Here is a 14,441-nt window from a genome sequence, read left to right as displayed (position 1 = left end):
GATAAAAATCCTAATTGCCCCGGGAAATGATTTATTGCTACGAGCTTTTGATAACTGTATATACACACATACAACAAAATTGTATCATTTTCTCTGCGTCATCGATTTTTCCTCCTTCGTTACTTTTTTTTTTTTTTTTTTTTTTTTTTTCATTATTCTGGTGAGTACGTGGAAATCACTGTGTGTGTACCTCTGAATGTTGTATGTAATTATTTTGAAGAGGAATCAGTCTGATCCGGTAATTGAAAATTTATATTGATGAACTACCGGCTAATGAATCCGGAATATGAAAATTCATCAGATTGCGGTATTTCATGGGGTATAAAATTCATCTCGTAAAGCTTTCCTCGGGTACTACCCGTAATTTTTGCTTATCAGCGTTTCTTTGAGTTCGCGTGGCACCTCCGACTTCGTGCTGAGAATCATTACTCTCTGGATTAAGGAGGTGCAAGGCCGTTCGGAAGAGAAAAAAAATTTAAAATAGATAACCACGAAATTACGATTGAGAGCTCCCACGCCCGATAGTGATCAGACCTTAACTATACTTTTCATTGAATTATAGGTGTTTTTTAAAATTTTTTTAATTAGAAGATTAATCAATATGCTTACTCGATAACTTTACAAACTAATTACTATTTTTCTTTATTTTTTAACAAATCCTATTTATTTCGTAACCATCTCGTGCGTATAAAATCGAAATAACAAGAGTTAAGCGTCACACCACATTTCTCGAATACTTTTGAAAACAAACAACTCTAAAACAGTTTCACGTCCTTGACACATAACGAGTACACGTGTTTCATCAAAGTCCAAATTATAAATGCCAACTACAACTGACCCCCAAGAAGAAATATCCCCCAAATCTTTTTGCCAAGAATCGAGGTCTTCTTTAAAAATGTTTGCTCGAGTCAACGTACCATATAATATTTATAGTAAAAATAAAAGCTCAGGTACTAACAACACTCTCACAAATGGAAAATTCAATAAGCATTTTTCTTGTCGAAGGAATTTTTTCAAAATCCACCGAAAAAAACGAGATGCATATGTACACGCTATATTCTATATTATACTTGAACTTATTTTCATGGGTAACTTGTGGTGTGTGTGTGTGTTTGTGTGTGTGTGTGTGTGTGTGTGTGTGTCTGACTAATAATCAAAGGACAGTAAGAAATATGATTGCTGAGAAAACGACGGATACATTATGCGCGTATAAGCATAAAAATTGGAGCAATGGTTTAATGTTCATAAATTTTATTGGATTTTTTTGAATCTTTACGAAGAGAACAATCACACCACGTGCTGGAGTATGCGACCAATTAGTAATTGCTGTGATTGACAATGTCAACATTTTCCCAGTAAATTTAGATAGTTGTACTAGGAATTTAATCACTGATTGTTTCGTTATTTGTACATCCGTAGAAGAAACAAATGCTTAGTTTCTGTTCATGCGCTGTCGATTATCGTTTCCAAGCCGACTTTTTGAAGCCATTCGACATTAGTTGTTCCTAGTTAGAAGCACAGATAAGCTGCTGTAACTTTCTCCTTCACTATTAGTAACACGTTGCACGTAAGCAACGAATTTTACAGAAGACAGTACCTTTTTCCTCGTCAAGATGATTATTGCTAAAGTTTTTGCGGTTTTTTTGACTATTCAAGGTAAGAACTTTTGACTTTGGTGGAATTACTTTAAAGATACTTTTTTTTTTAACGCTGTAATTAGTTTTTATGTGATTACATCGTCATGTCGTTTAGTACAACTAAAGTTTACTATGTGACTTAACTTTTTTTTTACTTTTTTTAATACCAATGTACAACAAACCTATAACTAATCACTGTTGTTGTGTTTTGAACAAGTTGCCAGCGCGTGGCAGTATGCTTCTAAAGGCCAGTTTCCATATCTTGCATTTATTGCAAAATTTCTCAACGATGGAAAAGTAGTTGGTTGTGAAGCAACTCTTATTAGGGAAAACTATCTTTTAGCAACTTCAAGTTGTCTAGAAAGTCATTTGAGTGATAAACTTCAACTCAAGGTTTTGGTTGGTGACAATACTGTCAACAAACACATTTATGACGATTATGGAATTCCCATCAAAAACATAACAATTCACGAAAAATACGTCAAAAAGTGAGACATTTGTTTTTTATTTAAAATATAACTTATTGTCAACGAAGATTTAACTTTAATTTTACAAATGATACTTCTAGTGATACTAATTATGACGTGGCTCTTGTCCAATTGGAGTGGAAAATAGAGCTTAACGACAATACTAAACTCATAAAACTGCCTGAGGCCAATTCTGTTGTGAACGAGGGAACTTATTTAACGGACACTGCATTTGTATACAAAAAAAAAATCCATGTCAAATTAAATATGGAGGATTTAACAGTTCGCGTTTTAAACCATCAAACTTGTAAGGAGCAGTTGAAATATCAAACTAAATATAAAATCCTGCACGAGTCGTCACAATTCTGCGTCAAAAGTGTTGAAAAAGACGATTTACATGAGGTAAATATCGAAAATGGCTGTTAATCTCGTAAAACTTTTAATAGAAACATTGACTTACATTTTTTTATGTTCCGTAGATTATGTGGCAAAATGTTTTGGTTAAAAAAGACGGCTCTAATTTTGTGCTTGTTGGATATATTACTCGAAATCATCTTGTGGCCACTAGCATTTCAAACTACGTGGATTGGATAGAAAGAAATATAATTAGTGACAAAAAAACGATTATGTACAATATCGATCAACCATTGATAGACATTGACAACATAACGATGACAAGCAACGCTGACCAAGAGATGATAAACAACGGAGACAAAACGATAAAAAATACTACCGATCAACCATTAACAAAGAGTAATTATGAAACAATGACAATAAATCCCGATCAACTGATGACTAAAGAGAATAAAACTATGACAAATATTACCGATCACTTGATTATGAACAGTGACAATAAAACGATAGTATACAATACCGATCAACCATTGATAGACATTGACAACATAACGATGACAAGCAACGCTGACCAAGTGATGATAAACAACGGAGACAAAACGATAATAAATACTACCGATCAACCATCAACAAAGAGTAATTTTGAAACAATGACAATAAATCCCGATCAACTGATGACTAAAGAGAATAAAACTATGATAAATATTACCGATCACTCGATTATGAACAGTGACAACAGTGACAATAAAACGATAGTATACAATACCGATCAACCATTGATAGACATTGACAACATAACGATGACAAGCAACGCTGACCGAGTGATGATAAACAACGAAGACAAAACGATGAAAAATACTACCGATCAACCATTAACAAACAGTAATGATGAAACAATGACAATAAATCCCGATCAACTGATGACTAAAGAGAATAAAACTATGATAAATATTACCGATCACTTGATTATGAACAGTGACAATAAAACGATAGTATACAATACCGATCAACCATTGATAGACATTGAAAACATAACGACGACAAGCAACACTGACCAAGTAATGGTAAACAACGGAAACAAAACGATGAAAAATACTACCGATCAACCATTAACAAACATTAATGATGAAACAATGACAATAAATCCCGATCAACTGATGACTAAAGAGAATAAAACTATGATAAATATTACCGATCACTTGATTATGAACAGTGACAATAAAACGATAGTATACAATACCGATCAACCATTGATAGACATTGACAACATAACGATGACAAGCAACGCTGACCAAGTGATAATAAACAACGGAGACAAAACGATAAAAAATACTACCGATCAACCATTAACAAAGAGTAATTATGAAACAATGACAATAAATCCCGATCAACTGATGACTAAAGAGAATAAAACCATGATTAATATTACCGATCACTTGATTATGAACAGTGACAACAGTGACAATAAAACGATAGTATACAATACCGATCAACCATTGATAGGCATTGACAACATAACGATGACAAGCAACGCTGATCAAGTGATGATAAACAACGGAGACAAAACGATAGTAAATACTACCGATCAAACATTAACAAACAGTAATTATGAAACAATGACAATAAATCCCGATCAACTGATGACTAAAAAGAATAAAACTATGATAAATGTTACCGATCACTTGATTATGAACAGTGACAATAAAACGATAGTATACAATACCGATCAACCATTGATAGACATTGAAAACATAACGACGACAAGCAACACTGACCAAGTAATGGTAAACAACGGAAACAAAACGATGAAAAATACTACCGATCAACCATTAACAAACATTAATGATGAAACAATGACAATAAATCCCGATCAACTGATGACTAAAGAGAATAAAACTATGATAAATATTACCGATCACTTGATTATGAACAGTGACAATAAAACGATAGTATACAATACCGATCAACCATTGATAGACATTGACAACATAACGACGACAAGCATCACTGACCAAGTGATGGTAAACAACGGAGACAAAACGGTAATAAATACAACCGATCAACTATTAACAAACAGTAATTATAAAACAATGACAATAAATCCCGATCAACTGATGACCAAAAAGGATAAAACTATGATAAATATTACCGATCACTTGATTATGAACAGTGACAATAAAACGATAGTATACAATACCGATCAACCATTGATAGACATTGACAACATAACGATGACAAGCAACGCTGACCAAGTGATGATAAACAACGGAGACAAAACGATGAAAAATACTACCGATCAACCATTAACAAACAGTAATGATGAAACAATGACAATAAATCCCGATCAACTGATGACTAAAGAGAATAAAACTATGATAAATATTACCGATCACTTGATTATGAACAGTGACAATAAAACGATAGTATACAATACCGATCAACCATTGATAGACATTGACAACATAACGATGACAAGCAACGCTGACCAAGTGATGATAAACAACGGAGACAAAACGATAATAAATACTACCGATCAACCATCAACAAAGAGTAATTATGAAACAATGACAATCAATCCCGATCAACTGATGAACAAGGATAATAAAACTATGATAAATATTACCGATCACTTAATTATAAACAGTGACAATAAAACGATAGTATACAATACCGATCAACCATTGATAGACATTGACAATATAACGATGACAAGCAACGCTGACCAAATGATGATAAACAACGGAGACAAAACGATGAAAAATACTACCGATCAACCATTAACAAACAGTTATTATGAAACAATGACAATAAATCCTGATCTACTGATGACTAAAGAGAATAAAACTATGATAAATATTACCGATCACTTGATTATGAACAGTGACAATAAAACGATAGTATACAATACCAATCAACCATTGATAGACATTGACAACATAACGATGACAAGCAACGCTGACCAAGTGATAATAAACAACGGAGACAAAACGATAAAAAATACTACCGATCAACCATTAACAAACAGTAATTATGAAACAATGACAAAAAATCCCGATCAACTGATGACTAAAGAGAATAAAACTATGATAAATATTACCGATCACTTGATTATGAACAGTGACAATAAAACGATAGTATACAATACCGATCAACTATTGATAGACATTGACAACATAACGATGACAAGCAACGCTGACCAAGGGATGATAAACAACGGAGACAAAACGATGAAAAATACTACCGATCAACCATTAACAAAGAGTAATTATGAAACAATGACAATAAATCCCGATCAACTGATGACTAAAGAGAATAAAACCATGATTAATATTACCGATCACTTGATTATGAACAGTGACAACAGTGACAATAAAACGATAGTATACAATACCGATCAACCATTGATAGACATTGACAACATCACGATGACAAGCAACGCTGATCAAGTGATGATAAACAACGGAGACAAAACGATAGTAAATACTACCGATCAACCATTAACAAACATTAATTATGAAACAATGACAAAAAATTCCGATCAACTGATGACTAAAGAGAATAAAACTATGATAAATATTACCGATCACTTGATTATGAACAGTGACAATAAAACGATAGTATACAATACCGATCAACCATTGATAGACATTGACAACATAACGACGACAAGCATCACTGACCAAGTGATGGTAAACAACTTAGACAAAACGATAATAAATACTACCGATCAACTATTAACAAACAGTAATTATAAAACAATGACAATAAATCCCGATCAACTGATGACCAAAAAGGATAAAACTATGATAAATATTACCGATCACTTGATTATGAACAGTGACAATAAAACGATAGTATACAATACCGATCAACCATTGATAGACATTGACAACATAACGACGACAAGCAAAACTGACCAAGTGATGGTAAACAACGGAAATAAAACGATGATAAATACTACCGATCAACCATTAATAAACAGTAATTATGAAACAATGACAATCAATCCCGATCAACTGATGAACAAGGATAATAAAACTATGATAAATATTACCGATCACTTAATTATGAACAGTGACAATAAAACGATAGTATACAATACCGATCAACCATTGATAGACATTGACAACATTACGATGACAAGCAACGCTGATCAAGTGATGATAAACAAGGGAGACAAAACGATGAAAAATACTACCGATCAACCATTAACAAACAGTTATTATGAAACAATGACAATAAATCCTGATCAACTGATGACTAAAGAGAATAAAACTATGATAAATATTACCGATCACTTGATTATGAACAGTGACAATAAAACGATAGTATACAATACCAATCAACCATTGATAGACATTGACAACATAACGATGACAAGCAACGCTGACCAAGTGATGATAAACAACGGAGACAAAACGATAATAAATACTACCGATCAACCATTAACAAACAGTAATCATGAAACAATGACAATAAATCCCGATCAACTGATGACTAAAGAGAATAAAACTATGATAAATATTACCGATCACTTGATTATGAACAGTGACAATAAAACGATAGTATACAATACCGATCAACCATTGATAGACATTGACAACATAACGACGACAAGCATCACTGACCAAGTGATGGTAAATAACGGAGACAAAACGATAATAAATACTACCGATCAACCGTTAACAAACAGTAATTATGAAACAATGACAGTAAATCCCGATCAACTGATGAACAAGAAGTATAAAACTATGATAAATATTACCGATCACTTGATTATGAACAGTGACAATAAAACGATAGTATATAATACCGATCAACCATTGATAGACATTGACAACATAACGACGACAAGCAACACTGACCAAGTGATGATAAACAACGGAAATAAAACGATGATAAATACTACCGATCAACCATTAATAAACAGTAATTATGAAACAATGACAATCAATCCCGATCAACTGATGAATAAGGAAAATAAGACAGAGATAATATTTACTACCGATCAGCCATTAATGGAAAGTGACGATAGAACGATGGTAAACCATACCGATAAACAGACAATAAATAAAGAAAATAAAACAGTGATAATTACTACAGCTCAGCCATTGGCGGATAGTGACGATTATATTGTAACAAATAATAGCACCGAACAGACAAGTACTAATCGCGTGAATGGGACAATCGTAAACCATAAGCATAATCACGCGAAAGGCGGTGCTTTTGGAAACAGATGTGACAATTTCTTTTATATTTTAGTGATTGTTGAAATATTGTACTTAATAAAATGAAAAAGATAGTGAAAAGAATTATTTTTTGGGAAGGGAACAGTAGATTTTATTACTGGTGGGCATCTCTTGTAACGCAATAGCACTGCATCTGAGGACACTTGTACCAGTGGCGAACGCTATATTTTCCTTACCAATAACACAGCAAACTATAAAAACGAAAAAAATATAATAACTTGCTACTTTACCTAGTGAAAAGTGTGTACTTGACAGTCCAGAGAAATAAAAATTAAAGCATAACCAACAAAATTCTTTATTCTTTGAGTGAAAGCTCAAAGCTCATTTATGCCCCCTCCTCCCTTATTTCTAGGATATGTTATTGGTTCTGCGATTACGTGTATTATAAGTGCCACCAATAGTATCTGTTTCAAGATAAATACTTCGAAAAAAAAAAAATAAAAAAAAATAAAAAAAATCTCACGTCTAAATAAATAGTGCTACTAATGTAACTAAAAAATTACTCAGATAAGATCTTTTTCGGATCCGAAAGTGCGATTTCTCTTTCTTTCTATCTTGACTCAATTTCTGACTCTAAACTTATACATTTTTTTTTTTTTTTTTTAAACTAACTTTTGCATTGGCGACACTTACTCTTGTGACCTTCTCTGACAAGCTTTCAGCTGTTTTTTTTTTTTTTTTTTTTTTTTTTCCATGTACGCCCGCTCCCTCACTTCTATAGTCAGGAGTTATTTTTAAGAAACGTGAAAATTCCAAACTGAACAAAGTTAAGAAGTTTTCAGTTAACGATTTCAGAAAACTAGGATTATTTTTATCCCAAGTAAAATGTGCAAGTTTCATAAACCATCGTGTTTACTAACTAAAATTCGATAGGTATGTTTACCAATTATTTATTTCGAGATTTAAAAAATCAACAATTTAATGTAAACTGTTTGAAATACAAATAAAATTACAAGTTTCAAGTATCATCTTGAATTAGATTTATTAGTTTCACTCACTTGGCGGCGATCCAAGTTGAAATTGATAATAGTAAAACTTACGTAAATAGACGATCGATAAGAGCAAGAGTCAATGCACGAAATTATCAACAATAGAAGCAGAAAAATAGCCCCTGGGCAGGAGAGAAGGAGGGTTTGTTTTTACTTACTGCACTCGATATAAAAATCTTTTGCGGAATCACACGCGAAAGGACAAGGGAAAACGAAAAAGTTTTCTTAAACACATGACAAACACCTGCAAGCACTTCTTTCGTCGCTCGAACTTTTAATTGTTCCGTTCTCGACGCTTACTTTTCATGCAGTGTTTTTATAGCGCGTGCAAAAAGAGGCTTTTTTTATTTGTAGATATTATTAGCGTTCATTTTATCAACATTCACCTACCACGTTACAGCACACCCGAACCGGAATTTATGGTTTTCTCCCCTCAATTAAATACCAAGTAGCGAGCGAATACGGTAGCGTACACACATGGCGTGGAAAAAAAAGTCACGCGATCGAGAGGTCGCTGCTTCTCCGGCGCAATAAACTTTCTTCCCCCGCCCCCCATACACGTGCCTGTCCCTCGTGCCTAGTGTCCGCGTGTGACATAGAAAAACTCTCCCCGGGGGCTCCCGAGCTATTATACGATCACTGCCCGAGCGCCCCCCTCTGCAGTCGCTCGGGATCGTCTTTACAGATGAGAAGAACAAAGCTGGTCTTGCACGAGCTTCCGGCAACGTCTTTTTAATGAGGGTGGTAACGTGAGCTTGCAATTTCGAGGTTTACCACACGGACAGATTTTTGGGATTTATTGGCTTGTGCTGTACCAGTGTAGCCATCGATTGCACCTGCATCTCATGAATAACGCGCGAGTTCTTATTTGATTAACCAATTTTTCCACCTCCCGTGTGAAATTATCGCCCCACCAAAAATCTTCTTCGGTGCATCAGCTCCCAGAGCCAGGGAGGGGCTAATGAACGTAATGTCTTTTGTTTTTGTTTGACCTCTTTTTCCTCGCTCCGATACTTTCGATCAGTTTGACCTTCGGAGTGGCTGTTCGCCCTCGCGTTTTTCTTCCCTGCTCTCTTTAGCCATGGAACAAAGAATACGGGAACACGCCGAGGTGCCCTTTTTTTTTTTTCTTCCTTGGTCCAGTGAGTGGAAAGAAGAAAAGCAAGTGCCCCGAGGAAATTTAGACCACGCGTGGCTGTACTGCCCTTTCAAGTACCCATGAGCAAAAAGTTGGAGAAACTGTGCAAGAAAACGCCGCCACTGGACGTATAGCGCGCGTAGGAGAGTTTAAGAAAACATGATTCGCACGCGCATCGATAAAACACGCGAGGAAGGACGTGGCCCTTTTTTTTTCGTCCCTCGTAGGCTCAACATCGACTGTATCTCACGAAAAATTTACGACGCGTTTGTTGGAGCACATCAAGATCCTTCAGCCCTTACGTATCATCTCCTTGTGCTCTACCCGATGAGAAATAGGATTACTACGCGCAAGTTTTTACCGAGGACTGTACCAATCTAAATGAATAATCATCCTATTTTTCTTGTTTCGCTCGTCTGGGGATGTGTGTATCTCCGTCGCTGTGGATAAAACGTACGTGTCTTTGGTATGTGAAAAATTAGGATAAAGAGAAATTTTCGGGGAGGTTTTATCCATGGCAAGCCTGACTCAATTATTCCTATCGAGAGAAGGTAAGTGTTTATACGTGGGTGCAACGTTATTTTTGGGCGATCGGAGTCAGACGGGGCAAAAAGCGCTTCGAGATAAAAAAAAAAAACTAGAAAACACCACCGAAATAAAAAAAAGGGGGGGATACGTAAGCTGCGTCAAAGACGAGAACATTTGGAGTGAGAGAGAGAGAGAGAGGTATTCGACACGCGTTGCCGGGGAGAGAAAATTCAGCTGTCATGTGTAGCCGAAGAGGGATTTTCATCGTCTCGTAGGGCTCGATGATAAGGAGAGCAAGGTGGCTTGCTTGTTACCTCAGCCGCGATCTACCCTTACATGTGCGCCGGGTCGCAGCGTGAGCTGAATAAACTGGGCAATTTATCCGAGGCAACGAGTGGGATTCGACTCGCTCTTTCTCTCAATTTTCCACCCCCCCCCTTCAATGGGCTCTTATAAGCCAAGGTGTTATGAAAAGCGACCGGGTCAGGGCTTTTTAGCGATGATTCGCGCCCAAAAAAGTCTGTTGACTCGCGTTGGCGTGACAGTGGGTGAGTGTATTTTTAAAGGATTGCAAATTAGAACTTTTAATACAACTTTGTGTGAGATAAGGTATAACTGTGATACCGAAAGAGCTGGAACGCAGACTAAATACAACAAGCGAAGATTTATCAAAATTATACTTTGGTTCAGTCCAGGGGATAAACTTTTCTTCGAAAAGACACCCAGCTGTGGGGAGATACCCAAATTTCGAGTGGTGGCGTGGTCTTGTAGATTTCTTTTTTTTCCCTGATTCACCAGAACTTGTTTACACCAAAGTCGCGTCTCGTGAAAAACCCCAATTGCAGCAAAGTCACGATAGTTGAGCCGTACTCTAGCCTCGTTTGGCCGCCGGAGCTTTCAAAAGGCATGCATGACAATTAATTTCGTCCGAGTCGGCAAAACCAACAGCGACTAAAGTCTCCCTAGCTGGAATCCATTGTTTCCGGCTAAAGAGGCGAGCCGTGCCGAGGGTTCGAGTGGACCGGGGCGAGAGTAGGCCAGTGCGGCGTACAGTGGCCGATGGCACGCGTGGCTGAATCTCGAGGCTCTCTTCGGAATAGTTACAATTTTTTTTCCCCTTCCCCTTCCAAACGTTTCTGGTCTGAAGGAGCCCCGACGAAAATAAGAGCGAAGAGAACCCGAACGTGCCCCACTCCTCGGCTTGTCCGAGATACCGCCAAACCTCTTCCCGGCCCTTTCATTTGCTAATGGGGCATTCGTCTTTTTTTCCCCCCTCCCCGTTCTTACACTCATGCGAGTTTCATTTGGCTCTATTTTCGTGATAGCTTTTTTCTTCCATCCACCCCTTTTTTCTAGTGCGACTCTTGTGGGCAAATTCACTAATTCTATTTGGGTCGAAGGATTTTCCAGTTGGATTGTACGTTAAAGTTGGTTGCTTACCTGGACACTGAAAAAAAAAAAAAAAAGTTGACTGAGGGAAAATTGTACAAGGAGTGGGCGAGTAAATACACAACACTCTATTTTCATGGTGTATCTTCTTGATATTTGTTATTCTTTGAAACTCAACGATATATTATATATTACAATTTTTTGTTTTCACGCCCAGTCACTCGTTGTACACTTGCGCCATGCAGTAGCAAACACCATACGTGAGTTGGACGCCGTAAAATACTTAAATACAATATTTATAAGATTCAACGAAATGTCGTAATATTAAAATTCACGTCAATGCGGTACTGTTCGCGTACCTATAATAATTCAGTAACTCTTTCATTTAAAATTGTCCTCCAAAACAGCTCTTTCGTCTCGAGACTGATGAACACTTACTTTTGTTTTTTTTTGTCTCACTCCGCTTCGTGCGATTATTCTTTCACAAAATTGCTCTCCCTGGCTCGTCTGTTTAAAGCTTTTATAAATATTTATTCACTTGTACGTGTACTCATACATCATTGTATTACATAATTTACATAATAATAGCGTCGCTACATGTTTGATCATCACTTGAATCGCTACAACAATGCAATATTATCAACTAACTATTCCAACGATGCTTATCGCTTCAACAATTTTTCACTTTTTTTTTTTTTTTTTTTTTTTTGGTAAAAATAACGCTTGTCAATGTGTCTCACGTATTTATTATTTACAAGGAAATCACGACCCTGGCGTTGATGCTGCTACACATATTTTACGAACCTCTTATTTATATGCTTATACGCGTTAATCATTATTATTATGATTACTATTATTGTTATTATTATTATTATTATTATTATAATTATTATTATTATTATTATTATTATTATTATTATATAAAAAGCAACCCGTGACATTAACGGCTGATGTCTCATTAAAAGCGCTAATAAAATTACGCTCGATTACGTATGACATAATAATATATAGTACCAATCGGTGAATAATACAGTACCACGTCTGGCGTATGCATATAGTTACATTATTAATATTATTTTTTTTTTTTAATACTTTGCTCATTACGATAACAGTGGCATCGGGCGTGTTATATATATTTACACATTATTTTCTGCTAAACACTTTTTTGGCTATTTTTTTGTTAATAATTTAGGATTATTTAATAATACGTCGTCTGAATATCAGCAACGAAAAAGTTTGTTATTCTGACCACGCAGTCGTTTCGTTATTACTATTATTCAACAGTCATTTAATTCGAAACTAGCGATATCTATACATAGTCCCTGAAAATAATATTTACCTCTTTTTGCGTAGTTGTCGCGTAGCAGGTTTTGATAAAACTACGAGCTGTTCTTTGATATAAATTTTTTTTTTCCCTCACACTCGACATCTTTGTCCCACCCTCTCGACGTCTCGATCGATCGCGAAGCTCCTATATACCATCGCAGTGTTGTTGAACTGCTGTTTCATTTTCATTCTGGCACTTTACTTTGGAGTTAGTTTCGAAAAAACAAGCTATCTAAATAATTAATTATAACCGCTTATTTATGTATTTTTTGATCACACCTAAAGCATGACTTTCTTTTTCATCCAGATTTTTTTTCCATCACCAACTGCTCATCAAATATGTTTTCATTGATAATATTAATTACAGCTGGCCGTCGAGCGTTGGAAACGAGTAAACAAAAAAAAATCATAGCTGTTACTTTTTACAAAAAAGATAAGAAAATAAAAATAAAACACCAGCTTACGTTAATTTACGGCGTAAGAGCCAGTCAAAAATATGTTCTGGCTTCATTTTTAAAATAACAAAAAGTAAAAATTTACTTTTTAGGGTTGATACATACGTTACGAGATTGAAACTATGTGCTACAACAGCATACGGTTGGGTAAAAACTTTTAATTAATAATTTCAAATTCATCACGGCTGTAATAATTAGTCACGAACTTCTGCCGCACCATTCACGTGTTAATTCGGATAAAACCTGCGACGATTTTCAACAGAGATGCTGCAATGATGGCTCCAACAATTAATTACTTCAAGTTGAACTGTTGCTATGGTAATTTTTTTCATTTTACAAAATAGAATTTTTTTTTTACCTCATTTCTTCAAAAGCGCGAAGAAGACCTAAAAATTCTTCGAGTGACCGTCTTGTAGGTCTATCATGCCAAGGGTCATCGATCGGAACTTGGTGTAATTTTTATTTACAATCGCAACTTTCACAAAGAGGCAGTGCCGTGTAATACCTACGTCGCGAGTTTGAGTTACAAATTCACGCATCGCGGGCTCCACGTTACTTGGACAATTTTCTCGTCATAGGAGTACACTTCGTCGAGTACAACGAATCAATTTATTTTCACTTTCCTTTGTTCCGATGAGGTCCCACAGTGATATGTGTGAAAAATTTAAGTCGGCGTCAATCACACGTAGCCGATGCGATTAGGTATAGTAGAGTCTACTAATTGAAAATTTACTGCAAGTAGGTACATTACAAGAAGATGCACGCGTAATTCAATATTGGCGATGAATGTTATACTATCTTGTTTTTCATACCGTGAAAAATGTATCGGTCTCTTTTATGAGAATTTCCTTTCAATGACATCGTGCGTCACCTCGACTATCGATCGCCGTGTTTTTTTCTTCTCTTTCC

At 35.7% G+C, this 14,441-nt stretch overlaps 1 protein-coding gene across 1 annotated transcript in view; it reads left to right on the top strand.

The window, feature by feature from the left end:
• tn (tripartite motif containing protein thin) overlaps positions 1-14,441 on the top strand; it is a 154,800-nt gene that overhangs the window by 61,779 nt on the left and 78,580 nt on the right. The gene's annotated exons all lie outside the window — the stretch shown is intronic.

Source organism: Copidosoma floridanum, unplaced genomic scaffold, assembly GCF_036245765.1.
Source record: "Copidosoma floridanum isolate Cflo_tuat_1 unplaced genomic scaffold, Cflo_Japanese_pri ptg000030l, whole genome shotgun sequence".
Taxonomy (NCBI): Eukaryota; Metazoa; Arthropoda; class Insecta; order Hymenoptera; family Encyrtidae; genus Copidosoma; species Copidosoma floridanum.
Note: the sequence above shows the minus strand (reverse complement) of the source record. Positions and strands in the feature narration are given on the sequence as shown.